General features: G+C 38.6%; 1 protein-coding gene across 3 annotated transcripts in view; it reads left to right on the top strand.

The window, feature by feature from the left end:
- Positions 1–4,099: 4,099 nt before the first annotated feature.
- The window catches only part of PAIP2 (poly(A) binding protein interacting protein 2), a 28,528-nt gene continuing 7,836 nt past the window's right edge, over positions 4,100–24,791 (top strand). The window contains exons 1-2 of one of the 3 annotated variants that reach the window (XM_037147513.2): positions 4,100–4,242; positions 7,096–7,130. The gene's annotated coding sequence lies outside the window, so the exon portion shown is untranslated. The remainder of the gene's footprint in view (positions 4,243–7,095; positions 7,131–24,791) is intronic. The other 2 variants (XM_053666478.1, XM_037147512.2) reach the window with 2 other exon arrangements.

Genomic DNA, 24,791 nt, shown 5'->3' with positions numbered 1-24,791 from the left:
CTTCAGGCAGGTCTTTATATATATATTTGTTTATTTATTTATTTTTATCTTTAGAGGGGAAGGGAAGGAGAGAGGGAGAGAACTATCAATGTATGGTTACCCCCCGTGTGTCCCCTGCTGGGTGGGAACTAGCCTGCAACCCAGGCATGTGCCCTGACTGGGAATTGAACCGTGGTTGCTTGGTTCCCAGGCCCACGCTCAATCCACTGAGCTACGCCAGCCAGGGCTCAGGTCTTAATTTGCATTTTTAACAAGTTAATGGGTAGTAGTGGTGGCATCAAAGATAGAGGCCACACTTAAGAGGAAATTGGTTTACCTGTAGTTGAAGTTTTTTGCTAGGCTATTGCAATCAGATATCTGGCTTATATATTATTGAAGTAACTGGTTTTGCTACTTTTCCAAATCTAAAACTAGGAAACAAAAATAAAACAGTTTGGGGGCCTGGGCAAAGCATTTCTTTTAAAATGACCCATTTTAGAACCCTAGGTACTTCTTTTCCAAGTCTATCCTTTATTTTTTGCTTGGGATATTTGAAAAGTCGTAATTTTCTGAGAACGTGGCACAGTTAGACATTTCGAGAAAGGAGCAGATACATGAAGTCTTGGGAATTCGCAGTTTTGCTTGACAAGAGGTTTTTTTCCTTTTCTGTCATACCACTCCTAATCACAATGTAAGAGCTAAGGGAAAGGTATGGTAACGGTTGAAGTTTTTAGTAAATACTAAGAAGGATATAACTACCTCTCATCACTCAGATACAGTTAATTTGCTGATTGATACTGGCTAGGGCTTGATTAAAGCTCTAGCTTTAATCAGAAGTACTGTCACTTCTGTCAGTCTGAGTTGAATCAAGTAGCTTGAGGCTGTGCTTGGACTTCTGACAGTCGGGCTCCATCCATCAGCATTCTGGAAATATCCCCCACTGCTCCCGGCTCTTGTGGGCCTAGATTTGCCAGTGCTGTGGCCTGGCCAGGAGCCACTTTTTTCAGTGGGTACCTTGACAGGTACATGGAAAGAAGCTCAAGCAGAAGTCAGGCGCAGGTTGAGTTGGGATTCTATGTGTGGAAGGACCCAGGGCTTTGAGGTTGATGGTCCTCAGGTCATCAAACAATTGGGAGTAATTAAAAACCAAAAGAAAAATTACAGTTGCTAGACACTGAACTCCTAAGTGCTTCTTGCATACAATCTGGTGGTTATTGGGTCCCATGTGTCCCAGTCTCTGGGGAGTTCTTTCAGGGAATAGTGTAGTACTTCAGAGGTAATTAATGGTAATTCAAATGCTCTCTTGAGTACTACTGGGGAGGAAGAATGTTCTTTGTGCTGTGTATGAATTTTAGAAACCACATTTCAACTTTCCAGTGGTGGTTCCCCAAAACTCCCTCATGTACCATCTCAGTAGTAAATTATCTCTGAAAATCTGCATGGCTCATTTCCCTCCCTCCAGATTAAATGCAGATTTCCTTTAAAAGATGTGTATTGGACAAATGTTTGAAGATACAGATATACCAATTACTTGAGATAGGAAAATTTAGTGTAAGTGAGGCTGAAACTTGATACCTCTTAATTCATTTCCCCAATGCTGGCTACTTCCGCTCACAAGCACCAAGTGTGTCTCCAACTCATTTTAAGCAGCTGTCAAGCTGCACAAAACAAGCAGCAGGAAGGGGCCTGGCTCAGGCTGGAGAAGAGGAATTGCCCATGCCCTCCTGTATTCCATGCATGCAGGTACACATCATTCTGCTAAAACCTTTACCTATTAAATAAAACTTGGGTTTTATCCTATTTTTAACTGGTAATATCACATGGTATGGCCATCACCATCCCTGTAACTTCATCTTGTAATACAAACTATAACCATTAAACAACTTTTCCAGCCCTTCACAAGTATAATTTTTCTATAATTTTGACTACCTCATGTAGGTAGAATGAAAGTATTTGTCTTTTGTGACTTCACTTAATGTGATTTAAGTCACATTGCAGAATTACTTTCTTAAAGGCTGAATAATACTCCACTCTGTGTATGAAGTCTGTCCAGAAGGTATCCAGCCAAGTAATAATGACATTTATTGGAGTAGATACAAGAAACGTACATAAGACAATGATGCTTTCCCTCAATCCCCTTCCCAGTAGGCACCTTGGTACCTCCACAGTTTTCCCAATTGCCATCAGCTACCCCATCATATTTTCCTGAATCTTACTAATGGTCTGAAATCTCTTCCCTTCCAGAGGTGATTTTGGTTTGGGGAAAAGCAGAATTTGCAGGGTGCTGAATCAACTGCAGGGTGGCTGAGTCACCTGGGTGATATTCCACTGAAGTGTGCTGGAGACTATGTGAATGGGATCCTTGTCATGATGAAGCTGCCAATCAATCACCAGTTACCCATAGCTGTGGCTCTTTAAGTCATCCAAGTAGTTTCCACAGAGGAATGCTCAAGCTTAATGCAAAATTTGATGCAGATTTGTTGCTCTACTGTTATTGTGAATGTGATAGCCACACAGTATACATGCTCACTCAATGTGTCTAATGCCACCACTGACTAGTACAGTGAAATCTAAAGTCATCAGTCATGCATGTGGGTTCCAGTCCACTCTCCTAGGCTGCCAGGTTACATTTGTGTCATGCAAGCCATTCTCGTTACATTAACAATGGCTGGACTTTATGGGCAGACCTCACAGCACATTTGCTTGTTCCTTCTTTGATAGACACTTGATTTGCTGCCACAATTGAAGTATTGCCAGTAATGCTGTGGACATGTATGTACAAATGTCTTTTCAAGACCCCACTTCCCAGTTCTTGTGAATATATACTCAATAGTAGAATTGCTGGGAAATATGGTAATTATATTTTTAATTTTTTGAGGAACCCCGTACTATTTTCTTCTATAGCAGCTGTACCATTTTATGTTTCTACCAACAATGCGCAAAGGTTCAATTTCACATCCTCGCTTATATGTTATTTTTTGTTTGTTAGATAGTAAATATGAGGTGGTATCATTTAAAGTTTACTACAACTTTTCTAGGGAAAGATTATGCCAGATACTGCTTTGTGTATCCTCAGTGTCTGTAACAGTGCTGGCACATGGAATGCATTCAGTGTTTGTTGAATGAAGTTTTATCTCCCTATCTGAATTATAAATGTTCAGAGCAGGGATCATTGCTTCCCCGCACAGTGCTAGGCCCTAAGACTCAGTAATGCTGGCTGGGGTTTACATATTCTGTACATCATACAAGTGAGCATAGGGACAAGGCTATTACCAAGTTTCTACAGAAACATGTTAGACTTCAAGTGTGATTTTTCTTGTTTATAAATTCAACTCAAACTTTCATAGAGATTCAGACAATATAGAGGACAAAGCATACAGGATAGGAGACAGTAAATCCTTCCAGATCTGACCACATAAATAACTGCTATTCTGTCATATTTGCATTCATACCACACATGCGTGCATATATATAATTTTAGATGATAAATGCTGTTCTACAGCCTGCTTTTAAACACTTATGGATACCATTCCACATCAATGAATATACATCTTTTTAATAACGCTCTTTGAAATTCATTTAACCGATTACCTATTGATAGGTTTTTAGGTGTTCTTAATTGTAACGTAACTATGAATATCCTTACATCTTTACATATGTCCAGTGTCTTTGGACAGACCTATGTGTGAAGTGTTTGAGTCAGAAGATCTACATTCAGGGGTGGACAGAAGTAGGTTAATTATAAATAATACAAGAATGATCTTTCGTGTATTTACAACTATATACTTTTGCCCCTCCCTGCGTTTTAACTTGATAAAAAGGTCTGCAGGAACGTGAGTCCAAGTCCGTGTACCTTTTCAAGGACTCAGTCCCCAGCTTCCCCACTCACTGCATCCCATCATTACAGAAAGGCGGTTGCAAAGTATCTCCAGCCTTTCCACATACCCCACGGCCGTCAGTGTACGCTGGAAAGGCTGCTGCGCATGCACACATGCACACTTGCGCTGCCTGGGAAAAAAACCTTTGAGGTCGCGAGTTCTCTCATGCGCTCTCTAGTGGCCCTCCGAGGGCAGCGTTGACAGAACGAGAGGGCGGGGCCCACAGCAGCGGAAGTTAAGTCACTTCCGGGCTGGGGTGTTTGTTTGGACTGGAGCAGGGAGACGACGGACGAAGCGCGCGTCGAACGGGGGAGCGGTGCTGCCTGTGGAGATCCGCGGAGGCCGACTGGATTCGTTGGCTACTGTCCCCGCTGCCGTGCACTGGGTGAGGGATTCCCTCGAGCGGAGCGGCGAGAAGGGTGCGACGGCACTAGCGGTCGAGGGATTGTACCTCGGCGACCGCTAAGGGGCCTAGAGGGTCCCCCGGGTTGTTGGTCTCCTAGCCTTTTATCATCATTTTTATTATTTGTCAATTTCAGCCGAGCATGACGGATAGCTTGAACTGACTTACTCTCTTTTTACTCTAAGAAATGGCCGTCGCTTTTTTTTCCTCATTGTCATTATTATTTATGATTTGGATCTCGCTGCACTTTATCCGGGTCCTCCGTGGCGCGCGAGGGTTGCTGGGATGGCACTTTCTTGCGTTCTGCCCCCACCCCCCTTCCAGTCCCTTCGAACACACCCCTCCTGTACCCTTTTCCTCTGCCCCCCAGGGCCGCCTGGCAACAAAGCTCATTGTTTCTCCCCCACTTTACGCCTGCGCGTTGCCACGCGCCCCTAGTTGCTGCGCGTGCGCGCTTTTTCCGGGGCTGGAATGGGGGAAGAAAAAGGGATGGAGGGACTGGCGGACTGGCAAACGGCCTAGGGAGCTCTTCGCAGCGGACCATCAGCCTGTACGATTCTGTTTCTCTTTCTCCCACTTTTTCGTTTTCCGATACCCCTTATTTATTATGTTGATAGGAGAGCCTTTTGTTACTGGGGTTTTGAGCTATGAACTCTAAGGGCCCGTCCAATTCATTCTTTGATTCTAGTCACCTTTTAATTTCTTTCTACTTTGTGCTTACTCCCCACCACCACCAAAAATGTATGGCTTATGACAGGGTTTTTGAAAATATGTTGAAGCAAGCCAGCAGTATTATTTTCTAGTGACTCCAAAAAAGCGCCTTTTCTGCTTTCTTTTGTTGTCTTATTTTCCCTGTTTTTGCCATCCCATTATCTCAAGGCAACCACAACTTCTAAAAAGAATTTGGCATCCAGTTTGCCGTGGGAGATGGTGACAGCTAATAGCTTTTGGCATTTATTCCAACAAAAGACAGTTCCCATTTTGCGTGTTCTGGGTAGTCTTGTTTTGTACCTTGGTGGCATGATTTTTCACAAATTGCATTTGAGCAGTTGATCGGATGTTGGTTTACATTTTCATTCTGTAGCCTTTGGATTTTCATCCCCTGCAGGTTATGTCCACCGTTAGGAAAAGGGTCTCCATAAGGATTTTAAATGAAGAGTCTCAGTGCTTATTGTTTGTGCTTCTGTTTCCGGTTTATGAAGGAGGGTAATAGGCAAATTAGCACCCTGTTAATACTACTTGCTATTTGTGAACTTGAGCAAAATGCATTTTTCCTCACAAATACGTGGAATTGAACAAATGAAAATAGGTAACTTTACAGAAATTATAGTGTATTCATTTATTTTTTTTAAGGAATGAGAATTAGGTGATGGAGACTCATCGTAACAGTTTCAAGGCTTGGAAGGTTGGCCATTTTTATTATAGTGCGTAATGTGTTCCTTAAGAGCTGAAATTGTGGTAGGTACTAACTAATCTCTACCCTGTTTGGAACAGAGTAAATTTATAGTAAGTGGGGTTCCCCCCCCCCAAAAGCACTCTGCATCTTATTCAGGTTTACCCCTTTATGACTAGAGAGTGATGCTCCAGTTTTAATAAAAGTTATAAACATTTTAAAAAGTCTGCTGTTAGCATAGCGATTTTATGGATACTGTGGGAGATGAAAGAAGATGGAAAATAAAGTCCCTAACTCTTTCCTTTTGTGCTTTTACATATTCTTGTAATTTATAAACTTTTCAAATTTGTTTTAACAACCTTGAAATAAGCGGAGCAGGTTTTACCTTGCCCATTTTGAAACTAATAGAGGCTTGAGAGATTATTTTTATTTTATTAGGTACATATTTCTGTAACACTTAGAAATGCCAGCTATTATTCTGTTTCAATAAGTGCTTTTACAAGTATTTAATCTTTGATGTCTCTAAGTGGTAAGTACTATCTATTAAAGATAACAAGTAACTTCCCCAGTGTTCCACAGCTAGAAACAGCTGGAATTCAAATCCAAGTAGTGTAGATATTATGTGCTCTTAACCATTATAATGTGCTGCCTGTAATTTTAGTGACATATCAAGGATCCTGTGGGTACATAGTGGCATATCTGGAATTTGAACCCAGTCCAAAACTAAAGTTGTCCAAGTTATTGCCTTTGTGATCTGCGTTCTTGTACAGATGCCTTAACAGTTTGTAATTGATACAGCTTCAGGTTCAATTCCACTAATTCAATCTTTTTTCCCTTAATTTTGCCATTGTTCAGAGCAGTGGTGCCCAGTGAGATAGCTACTAGGCAGCTGTGTCTATTGAGCATTTGAAATTCAGCATGTGCAACCGAATAACTAAATTCTTAATTGAATTGTAATTCATTTAAATTTAAATAGTAACAGTTAGCCAGTTGTTTACTACATTGGATGGTGTGGTTCAGAAGTTAGAATTGCCTATGCTTATATTTTTAATCAGTTTTTATAAATAAGAGTGGTGTTTCTGATGTGCTTTGAGTTTTTTTCCTTTTATTTTATTGTTGACACTAATGCAGATGTCCCCATTCTCCCTTCCCCCTGCCAACCCCTTTACCTGCCTCCACCCATTCCCTGCTGCCCCCTTCCCTCTGGTCATCACCACAGTGTTGTCTTTATCTGTGAGTTACGCATACATGTTCTTTGGCTAATCCTTTCACCTTTTTTCATCCAGTTCCCCCTTTCCCCTCCCCTCTGGCAGGTGTTAGTCTATTCCATGTGTCCATGCCTCTTTTTCTAGTTTGTCAGTTTATTTTATTCATTAGATTCCACATATAAATGAGATCATATGGTATTTGTCTCTCTCTGACTGGCCTGTTCCACTTAGCAGAATATTCTCCAAGTCCATTCATGCTATTGGAAAAGGTAAGATTTCCTTCTTTTTTACGGCTACAAAGTATTGCATTATGTAAATGTACCACAGCTTTTTTATCCACTTATCTACTGCTGAGCACTTGGACTGTATCCAGATCTTGGCTATGGTAAATAACACTGCTATGAACATAGGGGTGCATATATTGATTTAAATTGGTGTTTCAGCATTGCCTGGTGTGGCTCAGTGGGTTGAGGCTAGTCTTTGAACCAAAGGGTTGTGGGTTCAATTCCCAGTGTAGGGCACATTCCTGGGTTGCAGGCCAGGTCCCCAGTGAGGGGTGCATGAGAGGCAACCACACATTGATGTTTCTTTCCCTCTCTTTCTCCCTCCCTTATTCTCTCTAAAAATAAATACAGTCTTTGAAAAAATAAATTGATGTTTCAGGATTCTTAAAATATATTTCCAGAAGTGGGGTTACTGGGTCAAAAGGCAGTTCCATTTTTAATTTTTTGAGTATTCAGTACTGTTTTCTACAGTGTGTACACCAGATTGCATTTTCACCAGCATTGTGGTAGGGTTCCTTTTTCTCCACCTCCTTACCAGCACTTGTTGTTACTTGATTTATTGATGGTAACCATTCTGGCAGATGTGATGTGATATCTCATTGTGGTTTTTATTTGCATCTTTCTGATGATTAGTGATGTTGAGCACTTTTTCATATGTCTGTTGGCCATCCATATGTCCTCTTTGAAGAAGTACCCATTTTATGCCCATTTTTTAAATTGGATTGTTTGTCTTTTGGTGTTGTAGTATAAGTTTTTTTATATATTTTGGAAATTAATCTCTTATTCTCTATATCATTGGCAAAAATGTTCTTCCATACAGTGGGCTCCCTTCTTTTAAGTATATTTCATTGATTATGCTGTTACAGTTGTCCCAATTTTCTTTCCCCTTTGCTTCCCTCTGTCTGGTCCTCCCTCCCTCCCACAGTTTCCCACCTTAGTTCATGTCCAAGGGTCATACATTTAAGTTTTTTGGCTTCTCCATTTCCTATACTATTTTTAACATCTCCTTGTCTATTTTGTACCTGCCAATTATGCTTTTTCTTTTTCTTTTTAATATTTTATTTATTTATTTTTAGGGAGCAGGGAAGGGAAGGAGAAAGAGTAGGAGAGAAACATCAATGTGTGGTTGCTTCTCATATGTCCCCTACTGGGGACCTGGCCTGCAAGCCAGGCATGTGCCCTGACTCTGGGAATTGAGCCAGCAACCCTTTGCTTCACAGCCCCATGCTTAATCCACTGAGCCATACCAACCAGGGCATGCTTTTTAGAGAGGAGAAGGGAGGAAGAAAGAGAGGGAAACATCTCTCTTTCATCATGTGTGGTTGCTCCTCATGTGCCCCCTACTGGGCACGTGGCCCATAACCGGGGCACGTGCCCTAGAGTGGGAATCGAACCAGCTACCCTTTGATTTGCAGGCTGGCACTCAATGCACTGAGCCACACCAGCCAGGGCCAGTTATGCTTCTTAATCCCTGTACTTTTTTAACCATTTTTCCCCTTTCCCTTCCCCACTGATAACTCTCCATCTATTCCTGTGATTCTGTTCCTCTTCTAGTTGTTTGCTTAGTTTTTGTTTTTTAGATTCAGTTGTTGATCGTTGTGATTTATTGTCATTTTACCATTGATAGTTTGATCGTATTTTTCTTAAATAAGTCCCTTTAACATATCATATAATAAGGTCTTGGTGATGATGAACTCCTTTAGCTTTACCTTGTCTGAGAAGCACTTTATCTGCCCTTCTACTCTAGATGATAGCTTTGCTGGATATAGTAATCTAGATTGTAGGCCCTTGCTTTTCATCACTTGCAGTACTTCTTGCCAGTCCTTTCTTGCCTTTTTGGAAATCATCTGACAGTCTTATGGGAACTCCTTTGTAGGTAACTGTTTTTTTCTTGCTGCTTTTAAGATTCTTTATCTTTAACCTTTGGCATTTTAATTATATGTCTTGATGTGGTCCTCTTTGGGTCCTACTTCTTTGGGACTCTCTATGCTTTCTGCACTTGTATGTCTGTTTCCTTCACCAAACTAGGGAAGTTTTCGTTCATTTTTTCAAATAAGTTTTTAATTTCTTGCTGTTTTTTCCCCCTTCTAGCATTTCTATGATTCAGATGTTAGCACTTTTGGAGATGTCCCAGAGTCGTCTTATCATTCATCTCATCAGTCGTCTTATTCTCTCCTCATATTTTGAACTCTTGTTTCTTCACTATGTACTGGTTGACTATTTATTTCTTCCTTATGTTCCAAATTGTTGGTTTGAGTCCTGACTTCCTTCCCTTCACTGTTGGTTCCCTGTGGGTATTTCTTTATTTCACTTAGTGTAGCCTTTATTTCTTCCCTTATGCGTTGGCCATATTCAGTGAGTTCTCCGAGCATCCTTATACGAGTGTTTTGAACTCTGTATCTGATCAGTTGGCTATCTTAGTTTTGCTTACTTCTTTTTCTGGAGTTTTGATCTGTTCTTTCATTTGGGCTATATTTCTTTGTGTCCTCAATTTAGCAGCCTCCCTGTGTTAGTTTCTATGTATTAGGTAGAGCTGCTTTGACTCCCTGTTTTGGTGCACCTGTTATAAGGGATGGAGCCTTAGGTATTCACCAGGATGAGGCAACCTGCTTCACTGCTCTGTGGCGCTGTATGTGAGTTCCCTTTTCATTTTGTTTATAGTTTCTTTAGTTGTGCAGAAATTATTTAGTTTAATGTAGCCTCATTTATTGATTTTTTTCCCTTTATTGCCCTTCCTCTAGGAGACATTGGCAAAAAAATGTTGCTACAAGAGTTTTCTTCTAGGATTTTTATGTTTTCACTGCTTATATTTAAGTCTTTTATCCATTTTGAGTTCATTCTTGTATATGGTGTAAGTTGGTGGTCTAGTTTCTTTTTTTTTGCGTGTACCTGTTCAGTTTTCCCAGCACCATTTATTGAAGAGACTGACTTTATTCCATTGTATGTTCTTGCCTCCTTTGTCAAATACTAATTGATCATGTAGGCATGGGTTTATTTCTGTGCTCTCTGTTCTGTTCCATTGATTTATATGCCTGTTCTTATGCTAGTACCAGGCTGTTCTGATTACAGTAGCTATCCCTCCGACTTTGCTTTTCTTTCTCAAGATTGCTGAAGCTATTGGTATCTTTTATGACTCCATATAAATTTTTGGAATATTTGTTCTAGATCTGTGAAATATGCCATTGTTATTTAAATAGGAATTGTGTTGAATCTATAGATTGCTTTGATTACTGTGTACATTTCAGTGATGTTCATTCTATCCATCCATGAACACAGTGTAATTTCTTTTTCTGATAATTCATTATTGGTGAATAGAAATGCCACTGATTTATGAATGTTAATTTTGTACCCTGCTACTTTGCCAAATTCATTTATTAGATTTAGTAGCTTTTCGGTGGAGTTGTGAGGGTTTTCTATGCCCAGTATCATGTCATCTGTAAATAATGACAGTGTTGTTTTCTCCTTTCCAATTTCAGTGCTTTTTATTTTTTTCTGATTGCTGTGAGTAGGACTTACAGTACAATGTTGAATAAGAGTAATGAAAGTGGACATTCCTGTCTTATTCCTGATCTTAAAAGAAATGCTTTTAGTTTTTGTCCATTGAGTATAATGGGTTTGTCATATATGACCTTTATTACATTGGGGTATGCACCCTCTATTCCCACTCTGATGAGAGATTTTGTCATAAATGGGATTTTATTTTATTTTATTTTTTATTGATTTGTAGGGAGGGGAGCAGAGAGAAAGAGAGACAGGCATCAATTTGTTGTCCCAGTTATTTATACATTCATTGTTCGAGGGTTTTTCTTTTTTTCTTAAAGATTTTACTTATTTTTAGAGACAGAGAGGAAGGGAGGGAGAGAAACATGAGTGTGTGGTTGCCTCTTGCACACCCCCTGCTAGGGACCTGGCCCTCAACCCAGGCATGTGCCCTGGCTGTGAATTGAACTGGCAACTCTGGTTTGCAGGCCAGCACTCAATTCACTGAGCCACACCAGCCAGGGCCTTTTGTTTGATTCTTGTATGTGCCCTGACTGGGGATTGAACCTGGAACCTTGGAATGTCCAGATGATGTTCTAATCAACTGAGTTACCTGGCTGGGGCATGTACTGGATTTTATAAAATGGTTTTTTTCTGCATCTGTGGATATGATCGTATGTTTTTATTCTTCATTTTGTTTATGTGGTATATCACATTTATTGATTTGTGGATATTGTACAAAACTTGCATTCCCTGAACAAATCTCACTTGATCGTGGTGTATGACTTTTTTCTTTTAAGAGAGGGAGAAAAACATCAATCTGTGGTTGCCTCTCACATAGCCCACACAGGGGACCTGGCCAGAAACCCAGGTATGTGCCCTGACTGGGTATTGAACTAGTGACCCTTTGGTTCACAGCCCACGCTCAATCCACTGAGCTACACCAGCCAGGGCGGTGTATGACTTTTTAATATATTGCTGGATCCTACTAATAGCAAAATATTAGTTTGCTGATATTTGGTTGAGGATTTTAGCATCTGTGTTCATCAGGGATATTAGCTTATATTTTCTTTCTTTGTAGTGTCTTTATCTGGTTTTGGAAGTAGGATAATGCTGGCCTTGCAGAGTGAGCTTGGGAGTTTTCGTTCCTCTTGAATTTTTTTTTAATAGTTTAAGAAGGGTAGGTGTTAGTTCTTTGAATGTTTGGTAAAATTTACCTGTGAACCCACCCAGTGTGGATCTTTTATTGTTTGGGTTTGGTTTGGTTTTGTTGTCATTACTGCTCCAGTTTCACTAGTTGTAATGTGTCTATTAAGATGCTCTGACTCTTCCTGATTCGGTTTTGGAAGATTGTATGTTTCTAGGAATTTATCCATTTTTTCTAGATTGTCCAGTTTGTTGGTATATAGTTGTTAGTAATATTTTCTTAAAATCCTTTGTATTTCTTTGGTGTCATTTGTTACTTCTCTTTCATTTTTTATTGTATTGATTGGGTCCTCTCATTTTTTCTTGATGAGTCTAGTTAAAGGTTTGTTGATCTTACTGTTTTGTTTTGTTTTGTTTTTCCAGTTCTTTTAGTGATAGGTTAGTTTACTTTAGTTTTTTCTTATTTCCTGAAATAGGCCCATAATGCTGTGAGTTTTCCTCTTAGGACTGCTTTTGCTGTTTCCCATAGATTTTGGTTTGTTCTCATTTTTAAAAGTTTCATGATAACTTTTGATTTCTTCCTTGGTCTCATTGTTAACCTTCTAGTAACATTATTTAGCCTCCATGACTGTGTGTTTTTAAGGGTTTTTTTTTTTTTCCTTGTGGTTAATTTCTAGTTTCATACCATTACGGTCAGAGAAGGTGCTTGATATGATTTCAGTCTTCTAAAATTCATTGAGACTTACTATGTGTCTTACCTAACATGGTCTGCCCTAGAAAATGTTCCATGTGTGCTTGAAAATAATGTGTAGTCTGCTTCTTTGGGGAAAAATACTCCAAAGATATCAATTAAATGCATCTGATCTAGTGTCTCATTTAAGTCCACTGTTTCCTTGTTGATTTTGTGTCTGGAAGATCTATCCATTGATGTCAATGGGGTATTGAAATCCTCTACTATGACTGGAAACTTATTCTCTTTATGTCCATCATGATTTGCTTTACATATTTAAGTGTTCCTATGTTGGGTGCATAAATGTGTATCTACCAGAAATATATCCTCTTGTTGGAAAGCTCCTTTTATTATTATGAGTTTTTATCATTAGTGATGATAGGTAACGCTGAGCAATCCTTACTCTTATCTTTACCTCATCACCCTTGTTACATCAAAGTTTAGATTAGGGTTATATAGTCTTTGGGATTTTTCTGTGACATTATTTTACCTACAGGTTTATGGAGATGTGATAATACCTTTTCTAAAAACCTTTAGTGCTATAAATGTTTAATAAGCACTAAGATAATACTTTCCTTTGCCAGGCTCTCTGCTTAAGTACTTTCATTGTTATCCTTTTCATAGATGGGGAACATGAGACAGAGAGGTTAAATTACTTGCCCAAGGGATCTAGAGCTCTTACTTTTAATCATTACTTTCTACTGTCCAACACTGAACCAGAGTTTCAGTGTTTCTCACAAACTTCTGAGTGGAAAACAAGCTGATAGAAAATTTCTTTATCCTTTCTTACTAACTGCTGAAGAGACAACTAGTATGCTAATATACAAAATACATATGTATGGTTAAGGAATTACAGTAGTTCGAAGTAGAGTCTATCAGAAGTGTAGGTGGTGACTGGAGTCACATTAAAGCAAGGGACAGGAGAGAGCTTTTTTAAACCCCTAACCTGAGGACATGTTTATCAATTTTACACAGAGAGAGAAACATCCATGGGTTGCCACCCGTACACACCGACAGAATATTGAACCACAGCTTCTATATGTGCCCTCACCAGAGAGCAACCCTGCAATGTTTTTGGTATATAGGACAATGGTCCTACCAACTGAGCCACCAGGCTAGAGTGGTGGAAGAGAATTTTGTTAGAATTTTAATAAGAATTTTTAGCCCTGGCTGGTGTAGCTCTGGATTGAGCACAGGAGTGCGAACCAAAAGATCGCGGTTCGATTCCTAGTCAGGGTACATGCCTGGGTTGCAGGCCAGTTCCTAGCAGGGGCCAGTTCCCAGCAGGGGACACATGAGAAACAACCATACATTGATATTTCCCTCTCTCTCTCTCTCTCTCTCTCTCTCTCTCTCTCTCTCTCTCTCTCTCTCCTTCCCTTCTAAAGATAAATAGATAAAATTTATTTTAAAAAAGAATTTTTACAAGGTAAGGGGGGGGTTTCAAAAACTTAAAAGATTTACATATTTTAAATTTTATACAAGAATATAGGCCCTGGCTGGGGTAGCTCAGTGGATTGAGCACGGGCCTTTGAACCAAAAGATCGCGGTTCGATTCCCCATCAGGGCACATGCCTGGGTTGTAGGCCAGTTCCCAGCAGGGGATGCACCAGAAGCAACCATACATGGATATTTCTCTCCTCTCCTCTCCTTCCCTTCTAAAGATAAATAAATAAAATTTAAAAAAGAAGAATTGAATACATTATATATTTATATATATAAATAAATGTATTTATATATATGTAAATGTGTGTATATATATATATATATATATATATATATATATATATATATATATATAAATAAAAGAATGGCCCTGCCTGGTGTAGCTCAGTGGATTGAGTGCAGGCCTGTGAACCAAAAGATCACAGTTCAATTCCCAGTCAGGGCACATGCCTGAGTTGCAGGCCAGTTCCCAGCAGGGGAGGCATGAGAGGCAACCATACATTGATGGTATTGCTCTCCCTCTCTCATTTTCTTCCCCTCTAAAGATAAATAAATAAAATCTTTATCTTAAAAAAAAAGAATATAAAAGAATGGGCATTGCTGGAAAGCATTGTGTGTAGGAGGCATTTCAGGATTGGGGTGGGGGGAACAGGTGAAGATAAGAATTTGTAGATTAAAAGTGCCAGGCAACAATTTAAAACAAAAACTGCTTTTCCCTAACCAAAAGCTGGTGAAATTTCTGAGTTTAAGTGTTAGGCTCTCACCTAAACAGGATGTTTACAAAAGAAGAAAAAGTAGACTTCTGGCCAAGATGGAGGTGTAGGTGAAAATACTGTGCCTCCTCACACAACCAAGTTTAAAGACAACAAAGTTTAGTAACAAAAATGCAACCAAAACAGACAGAAAATTGAACTGTACGGAAGTCCAACAACAACAAACCATTCAGCCAGAGCAGTAAGAGGGGCAGAGTCAACAGCTGGTGTAGAGGGGTTGTGCAGGAAAAAGTGGTCAGACCGACCCAGGTGCGCAGGTGGCAGTTGGCAGATCCCGGGTGTGGGGTGGCAATGGGCGGACCTAGTGAGGGTGAAAAGCAGCTAGCTGACCTAGGTCATACATTCGCATGTAGATAAACCAAACGAAGGAGCGAGCAGTGACACAGACCGCACAGGCTAGGGTCCCAGCGACAGGAATTAAAGTCTAAAAGTACCAATTGGAAAAACTTTAGTGGTCAAGGTGCCAGGAGAAGCTCCCAGGCTCACAGAGAGTTCGTTGGAGACGCCCACATACCCGGGAGCCAGCACCAGGGGATCCTGGTTTGCTTGCAGTAAGCAGCAGAGGGGACTGAAATCAGAGAGAGCGGAACAAACACCATTGCCCCTCTCTGACCCCACCCCCACATACACGTCACAACCCAGGGACTGGGCTGACCTGCCCTGGTGAACACCAAAGTCATAAATTGATTTTCGTCATAAATTAGAGGAACAAATGAAGGCTAAACTAAGAGAAATGAAGGGAAATGCACAGGAAACCAATAGTGATGGAAAGGAAACTGGGACTCAAATCAAGGGAGTGGACCAGAAGGAAGAAAACAATGACCAAACAGAAAAAAAATGAAGAAACAAGAATTCAAAAAATGAGGAGAGGCTTGGGAACATCCAGGACATCTTTAAACGTTCCAACATCCGAATTATAGGGGTACCAGAAGGGGAAGAGGAAGGACAAGTGGAAAACTTATTGGAACAAATAATAAGGAGAATTTCCCCAAGCTGGCAAAGGAAATAGACTTCCAGGAAATCCAGGAAGCTCAGAGAGTCCCAAAGAAGTTGGACCCAAGAAGGAACACACCAAGGCACATCATAATGACATTAGCCAAGATTAAAATGAAGTAGAGAATCCTAGAAGCAGCGAGGGATAAAGGGGCAGTCCCCTACAAAGGAGTTCCCATCAGACTGTCAGCTGATTTCTCAAAAGAGACCTTCCAGGCAAGAAGGGGCTGGAAAGAAGTATTCCAAGTCATGAAATCCAAAAAACTACATCCAAGATTGCTCTACCCAGCAAAGCTTTCATTTAGAATGGAAGGGCAGATAAAGTGCTTCTCAGATAAGGTCAAGTTCGAGGAATTCATCATCAACAAGCCCTTATTGTGTGAAATGTTAAAGGGACTTAGCTAAGAAAAAGAAGATTAAAAATATGAACAGTGAAAGGACAGCAAACTCACAGTTATTAACAAGCAGACTAAGAGGACAGCTAGATCAGGAGCAGAACCATAGAAATGGAGATCACATGGAGGGTTAGCACCAGGAGTGGGAGGAGGAGAAGTGGGGAGAAGGTACAGGGAATAAGTAGCATAGACAGTAGGTAGAAATAGACAGGGGGGAGAGCAAGAATAGTATGGGGAATATAGAATCTAAAGAACTTGTGGCACATGGACATAAACTAAAGGGGGGGAATGGTGGGAGAGGGATGTACAGGGTAGAGGGGAATGAAGGGTGAAATGGGACAACTGTAATGGCATAATCAAAATATATTAAAAAGGAAAAAAACAAAAATTAGTTTTTTATAGCAGTGAAAGCTGGAACATTTGTAGATTATTGACAGATAAAGGCAAAAAAAAGACTTAAAGTGGCTTAGAAATAGATATCATTGGGTTACATGTAGAAGGACTGTTAAACCAAAACAGGTGTCAAGTTAGGGGAACAGTGATAAGCAATAAACATAAACAGGTGATCATATGAATTTTAAGTGTTCATTTTAAAAATTCTATGAAAAGGTACTGTAAGGGAAAACCTAATAATGTGAATCTAACAGTGCTAAGCTATTTCCACAGAACTTAGGAGATTGGTGTGGGGGGAGGAACTTGGTAAGTAAAATCATTTGAAAAATCTTGCCTTATCTGGGATCAGAGACTTGGTTAGATATACTGAAGAAGGAAAAGCATTCTGAATGTCTTGAATTGGATATGGGTTTATAGAATATGTTTTTAATTGACAGGAAAGTATTCAAATATTTAATTGCACAATAGATGTAAGTCATATCATTATGCTGTACGCCTTAAACTTACATGGTACTGATGTCAGTTATGTCTCAAACTGGAAAAAGAAAAAACATTGATTCCTCAGTAGTTTGTAAGTAAATTTTAAAAAAGCATTTTTTAAAGAAAGTGATTTAAAATAGGGCAGTGATCATTGCAGGAATAGAATGTGAAAATCAAATATAAAATTATGATGGAAGACATAAAGCCAACCAAACATCAGTTATCAAAAATGTTAAGTCTCTAAGAGACAGATTATTTAGGCCAAATAATCTAATTTAGAAGTAGAGGATTTGATTTCATCACTTTCAGAATTTAACAGATGAAGTAAAAAAATCAAATACGCACACACCATTTTTGTATCTTAGAAATAGAAATCATTTTTTTGTTTAAGACCCCAGGAACATTTTACAAAAATCAACCATAGTTGTCTACAAACAAAACTAGTAAATCCCAAAAGTAAAGGCTTTTCTGTCTACATTTTATAACATAACAAAACTAGAAATTAGGGCATCAAAAGAACCAAAAGAACTTTAACTGCTTGGAGATTAAGAAAAATACTCTTTCAAAAAAAAAAAGAGCCTTGGCTGGAGTGGGTCAGTGGATTCAGTGCCAGCCTAAGAAACTAGAAGGTTGCAGGTTTGATTCCCAGTCAGGGCACATGCCTGGGTTACGGGCCAGGTCCCCAGGTGGGAGTATGTAAGAGGCACCCAGTGGATGTATCTCTCACACATCGATGTTTCTCTCCCTCTCTTTCTCCTGTCCCCTCTTCCTAAAAAATAAATCAATAAAATCTTCCAAACAAAGAAAAATATTCTTTCGAATCTGTGGCTTATTATAAATTTAGTAATAATGTGTAATTATCTGAAATTGATAAGAAATATACTCTATATAAAAGCCTCTAGGGAATATGTATATTCCCTAGGCTTAAAACTTATTAAGTGAAAGGTTGAAAATAAACATTATTCAACTTGAAATACAAGGAGCAGCAAATTGGCTGAAATTAAGTAGAAAGGAAGGGGGAAAAAAGTGTGAAAACTGAAATTAATTAAATAAAAATAAGCAGAAAAGGTGACTAAAACCAAGACTGTGGGTTTTGTTTATTAAAGTTGAATCATTTAATAGGTAATCTATCCAAAACTTAAAAGATACAACAAAAATATCTCTAGCCACCTCCTCCCTTAGGTAACCAACATTCATAGTTTTTTAAACAACTCTTAGTTAACTATGATTGATACACTGTGCATTTTACCCATTTAAAGTATACAGTAGAGTGTTTTTTAGTATATTCATAGTTCGGCATTCATCACCACAATCACTTTTAGAACATTTTTAATTACCGTCAAAAAGAAACCATATACCCCTTAGCCATCATGCAACATGTGGTTCTTTGTGGCTGACTTCTTAACATGTTTTCATTATTCAGGTTATAATGTATCAGGTCTTTTATGAGTAATACTCCATTATATAGACATACCACATTGTATTTATCCACTTATTTACTGGGTCCGTTTGGATTGTATTTACTTTTTGGCTATTGAAAATAATACTGCTGTGCACAAGTTTTTGTGTACATATATGTTTTCTAGCCATTCTAGTGTAAAGTGGTGCCTTATTGTAGGGTTTGGTTTGTTGTTTTTTGTTTGTTTGTTTTAAGATTTTTTAATTTATTTTTCAACAGGGGAAGGGAGGGATAAAGAGAGGGACAAACATCAATATGTAGGTACCTTTCATGTGCCCCCTATGGGGACCTGGCCCAAAATCCAGGCACGTGCCTTGACTGGGAATCCATCCACCTTTTGGTTCGCAGGCCTGCATGTGTTCAATCCACTGAGCCACACCAACCAGGACTCATTTTGGTTTTCATTGAATTTCCCTACTGGTTAATGATATTGATCATTTACTCATGTGTTTATTGGCCATTTTTATGCCCTTTTGAAAACTGTCTATTCAGGCCTTTGCCTATTTTTAAATTGGGTGGTTTATCTTTTTATTATCGAGTAGCAATAGTTCTTGATATATTCTAAATACAAATACAAGTCTAATCAGATATGATTTGCTTCTGTTTCTTTTATATCTTTTCAGAGATTTTCTGCATTTGTAAACCATGAAGACACACACACACACACAGATCCCCCTCTTTTATGCATATGAATTTAGTACACTCACTGTTCTGCAAATTGCAAAGCTGGAATTTTTTCCCCCCTAAATCTCTGGTAGGCCTAATCAAGGAAAAGAGAAACATAAAGTCAAATTAGCTGTGAAACAAAAGAAATTAGAATAGTGGCATTCTGTGCAAAGTACAGTTTTTGTTATTTAATAACAAAATTGAAGTTCTGGAGAAAATAACATTTGATGAAATATAAATTGCCACTATTAACCAGAGAGGTAAAAAACCTACATAGACCTATCATAACAAGAAAAAATAAATCTTGTTAAAGACTAGTTTGAAGCATTTGAGATTTTACAAATTATTTTACTATTTTTATTCCTGCATTTGTTGTCAGTTTTGGCTTAAAGAAATTGTCATTAAAATTCTCTTTAAAAGAAATGTACTGCCCTGGCTGGTGTGTAGCTCAGTGGATTGTGAGCACAGGCCTGTGAACCAAAGGATGATGGTTCGCTTCCCAGTCAGGGCACATGCCTGAGTTGCAGGCCAGTTCCCGGCAGGGGGTGAATGACAGGCAACCGTACATTGATATTTCTCTCCCTCTCTTCTTCCCTTCCCTTCTAAAGATAAATAAATAAAATCTTCTGGGGAAAAAAAGAAATGTACTAATTTAAATCATGCCAAGTTCATATGATTTTAGATTTATTTACCTTCAGGAATCACATAGTTCTTGTTATTCATACTATTCCTGAATATAAGGATAGAAATTTCCTAGTTAATTTATGTTTGAAAGCAATTTTCTGCAGGGATATAACATTCTGGGCTTGCAGTTATTTTCTTTCAGTGTAGTTTTACTTTTCATTGTTGAAAAGTAGCTGATTTTTCTTGTCTTATTTTAAAAATAATGTTTTTGCTCTGGCTGGCAAGCTCAGTTGGTTAGATCAGGAGTGTCAGACTCATTTTCACAGGGGGCCACATCAGTCCTGCAGTTAGTTGCCTTCAAAGGGCTGAATGTAATTTTAGGACCGCATAACTCCTTAACAGTTAAGTGAGAGCTGCACTGCCACCAGGTAGAAACAAGGTGGAGGGCTGGCCGGATTCGGCCCATGGGCCTTATGTTTGCCACCTGTAGGTTAGAGCATTGTTCCAGTATGCCAAGGTTGTGGGTTTGGTCCTTGGTCAGGGCACATACAAGAGTCAGCCAGTGAATGCATAAATAAGTGGAACAAATCAGTGTTTTCTTTCTCTCTCTCTCTCCCTCTCCCCACCCCAACCCTTCCTCTCTCTTTAAAAATAAATAAACAAACAAACAAACTTTAAAAGGTTGAATCTCACTTTAAATATATTTTTTAAGTTGTCATGTGTGGTTGCCTCTCACATGCCCCCCAATAGACTGGGAATTGAACTAGCAACCTTTTGGTTCACAGGCCAGCACTCAATCCACTGAGCTATGCCAGATGGGGCTAAACAATATATTTTTAATATATATTCCCATAAATATATTTTTGAATGGTTTGGGTTTTTTGCTTTTAAGAATTCTCTCATATTCTGCAGTTTGACTATATTATATTGTGATTTGTAGATAGCTTTGAGGTTCTTGGTCTTCTTAAACATGTTGGTTGATATTTTCTATCAGATCTAGAATAATCAGATCCTGCCTCTGTCCCATTTGTGCTTTTCTGGAACTTGGTAGTTCGTACTCTGTGCACTGTATTGTTTGAAACCTTTTTGTCTTTTCTGTCTTTTTGGTCTTTGATGTTTTCTGGATAATCTTTTATCTTCCAGTCCTTCTGTTGTATCTAGTCTGCTGCCAAACCTATTGTATTTTTACATTGTGATTTCTATGTATTTAGAAGTTGTATTGCCTTTTTCCCCCAATCTTCTATGCACTTTTTATACTTTGCATTTCTCCGAGGATATTTCCAAGATTTACATGCAATAGTCATTTGTTTTGTCATGTGTGTTATTTAATCCCAGTTGGGATTAAATATTTGCAGTTGGGTATGGGTCTGACAATGCTCCCTATAAATTGTGCTGCTTGCTCATTGTGCCTTGTTTTTTCCTTTTGGGTTTGGTTATCTTTAATCATATATTGTTTGTTGCCCTTAAATTATTTGTGGAGCCCTGGCTGGTGTGGCTCAGTGGATTGAGTGTGCCAGCTTGTGAACCAAAAGGTCACCTGTTTGATTCCTTATCAGGGCAGGTGCCTGAGCTATGGGCCAGGTCCACAGTTGGGGGCATATGAGAGGCAACTGATTGATGTTTCTGTTTTGCACATGATGTTTCTCTACCTGTGTTTCTCCCTTCCTTCTTCTCCTAAAAACAAATAAAATCTTAAAAAAATAATTTTTGAAAAAACTATTTGTAGAGGTCCTAAGGCCTAGAATGAATGGGCCTTCCTCCCGGCCACTTTAACCTTTGCTATTAACAGTAACTGGCACTGGGGACACTGCCATTTCAGGACCATTTCATACTTAGTTCACCACCTGGGATGTTCCCGACCTCCCAGGTTGAGGAGACTCACTTCCTCCTATCCACAGGAGAATCAGCCATAGTCACAGTGGCTTTGTTCCCTTCCATCTCTTCTCAATTTGCATGTTAGGAAGTGAGAGTTACTTTTGGTTTACTCTTACCCTGAGCATATAGCCTAGCTCTTAAGGGTCTTCTTGGTTTAGAGTGGGTAAGATTTTTCTATTCATTTTTCCACCTCTACTTCTGTGCCTCTTGCTCCATAAAGCATCCAAGGAGCAACCCAAAGAAACCTAATAGACAAAAAGCCACTTCATTGTTTAAAAGTTGTACTTTGCTGTCTGAATTCCCACTTTACTTTCTTGTCAACACTTTATTGCTTTTAAGGATTTCTTGTAAAATATTTTATTTTTCAGTACAAAGACTGGTTCAAATAATCTAGCCAACTATTCTTACATATTAAGGAATTAAAACAATTTCAAGAGAAATTTATGTACATATTTATGTAGTAAAAAATTAAAACAATTTCGAGAATAGATACACTGTCTTACTGGACAAAAAACTTAATATAAAAATATCATATTGCAGAATTTAATAAAATTCTAATCAGACTATTATAGACAATGGTTCTAAAGTTCATGTGAAAAATAAGTATGCAAGCTTTTCCCTCTAAAGGCAGGGAAGGGAATTGTGCTACTGCATAATAAAACTTATTCTAATAATTTTTTATTTCAGTTATTGTAGTTTTCAACTCCAGAAGTCCTATTTCGTTTCTTTCTTATAATTTTTCTCTGTTGATGTTCTTATTTTTTGGTGAAACCTCATTCTTGTGGTTTCCTTTAGTTCTCTGTACATGGTTTCCTTTATTTAGCTCTTCGAACATATTTAAAATACCTGTTTAAAGTCTTTGTCTTTTTTTTCCTGTATAAGCCATACTTTCTTATTTCTTTGCATGCCCTAAAATTTTTATTGAAAACTGGACATTTTGAATATTATGTTGAAGCTCTGAAACCAGATTCTTCCCTCTCCCCAAAGTTGTTTTGCTTTAGTTTGGTTACTTTTCTAAATTAATTTTGTAAAACTCCAAAGTCCTTTGTGTCTGTGGCCAATGAAGTCTCTGTTCCATTAGCTTAGTGGTCCACTGGTTATTTAAAAGAGATTTCCTGCCCTGGATGGTGTGGTTCAGTGGACTGAGTGCTGGCCTGTGAACCAAAGGGTTATTGGTTCAGTTCCAAGTCAGGGCACATGCTTGGGTTGCAGGCCAGGTGCAATAGGGGGTACATGAGAGGCAACCACACATTGATGTTTCTCTCCCTTTCTCTCTCCTCACTCTCTAAAAATAAAATAAATAAAACCTTTTTTAAAGAGATTTTCTTAAATACCTGTAAACCAAAAACAAAACTCTCCCAGTCTTTGCAGATGGGCTGTTGGGTATGTAGGAGCATACCTTCAACAGCTGGAAGATTACAGCTCTTTCTTAGCTTTTATTTTATGTGCAGAACATCTTCGTGTTCTTCATGCCAGAGGTGAAATTGCAGGGTCTTCCCAGGTGTTTTCCCAAAGCATCTGCTTTCCTCCCAGGCTTTTCACTTTGATTGTTGTGTTTGTCCCAGCTCTTATTTTTTTTGCCCTAGGCAGCATTGGCAGCTACTACATGTAGCTTTATGTTTGAACATATGCCAATGACTTTACCATTTTACCTTTTAGAATTGTAAACCTTATGGTGTTGGAACTACATACATATTCAATATTTTTTATTTTTTATATTTTACTTATTTATTTTTTAGAGAGAGGGGAAGGGAAGGAGAAAGTGGGAGAGAAACATTAATGTGTGGTTGCCTCTCATGTGTCCCTCACTAGGGACCTCACCCGCAAGCCAGGATGTGCCCTGACTGGGAATCGAACCAGCTACCCCTTGCTTCACAGGCCCGTGCTCAATCCACTGAGCTACACCAGCCAGGGCTCAGTATTTTTAAGTAGCAAACACAAAAAGAGCAGATATAAAGAGTGTGGTCCAAGAAGGGTTCTTGAACAGGTCATAGAAGAAACTTAAAAACCCAGTACATTGCCTTATATTAGAACATTTTGAGTTTTCAGTAATTGTATGTTTATCAATATTCTGAAAGTAAATGATCCTTACCCCTCTAACACCCACTTGATTGGCCAACAGTTGTTCCTTCCTTTAGCTGTCTAAAGTATAAGATTAGTGTCCAGGCTCCAGTTCATTTGTTTGTTTGTTTGTTTGTTTGTTTTGCTTCAGTTATGATTTGTTTCCCAAATACTGTATGACAAAGTAATTCCATTTACTTAGACTTCATAGACTTTTTCACTGGGATCTTGAGCAGATGGACAGGTTGTTTGATGACATGCTAACAGGCAAAAACCTGACCCGCGGCTTTGTCTAATGCAGGGATTGGGCCCTTTTTACTAAGCACTGTTTATATTTTGTTACTGGTTAGTATCGTATAAGGAGGAGGGAGTCCCTTGGGATTCCCAGACTATATAATTTGCTGAAGCAGATATTTCATTGTTTTACAAAAACTTGTGCTCATAAAATGCATGGCATACACTTTTTTATATATATATTTACTTTTATTTATAGATCTGCTTTAGTCACCTGAAAGCAAAATTTAAAACAAAAGTATTTCTAAATGAACATGTCTCAAATATACATTGCCACTTAACTATTCAGTTCTATTTGAATATTGATTATACTCCACTAAACATGATTTTTGCTGTTTTTCATTAAGATATAAGTCACTTGTTAATAATAGTTTGGTCTTTGAAAGCTAGGATTTAATGGATACAAGTTGGGATAGGATACATGTTGGGAAAATAATAATGAGAAGCTGTTATATATTGGGGTGTCTTTGAACATAGTTTAATGATTGGTTCATACAAAGAGTAAACAAAGTTCCATCCGCTTGCAAAGCAGGGTTAGCTTCTGCTTTTCATAATACTTGAGGTGGATCTAAAATGTAATTCATGTAAAGATGAACATGTAAATATTTGGTAGCTGACATAAGAATGAGTAATTTTCTTTAATGGAACTGATTGCCTTTTAGTCAAAATAAAGAGTTTATTTAATTCAAGTTTAATGATAAATAAATTTATCAAAGATGATATCCATTGTCTGTTTTCTGTCTTGCTGGCTTTCACAGTGCCTCGAATTCCTAACCCAACTCATGTTGTCTTTCTATCCACACCCTAGCACATACATAAATCTCAGAGTTT

This window comes from Artibeus jamaicensis, unplaced genomic scaffold (genome assembly GCF_021234435.1).
Source record: "Artibeus jamaicensis isolate MK-2021 breed Jamaican fruit bat unplaced genomic scaffold, CSHL_Jam_final contig_456, whole genome shotgun sequence".
Classification (NCBI taxonomy): domain Eukaryota; kingdom Metazoa; phylum Chordata; class Mammalia; order Chiroptera; family Phyllostomidae; genus Artibeus; species Artibeus jamaicensis.
Note: the sequence above shows the minus strand (reverse complement) of the source record. Positions and strands in the feature narration are given on the sequence as shown.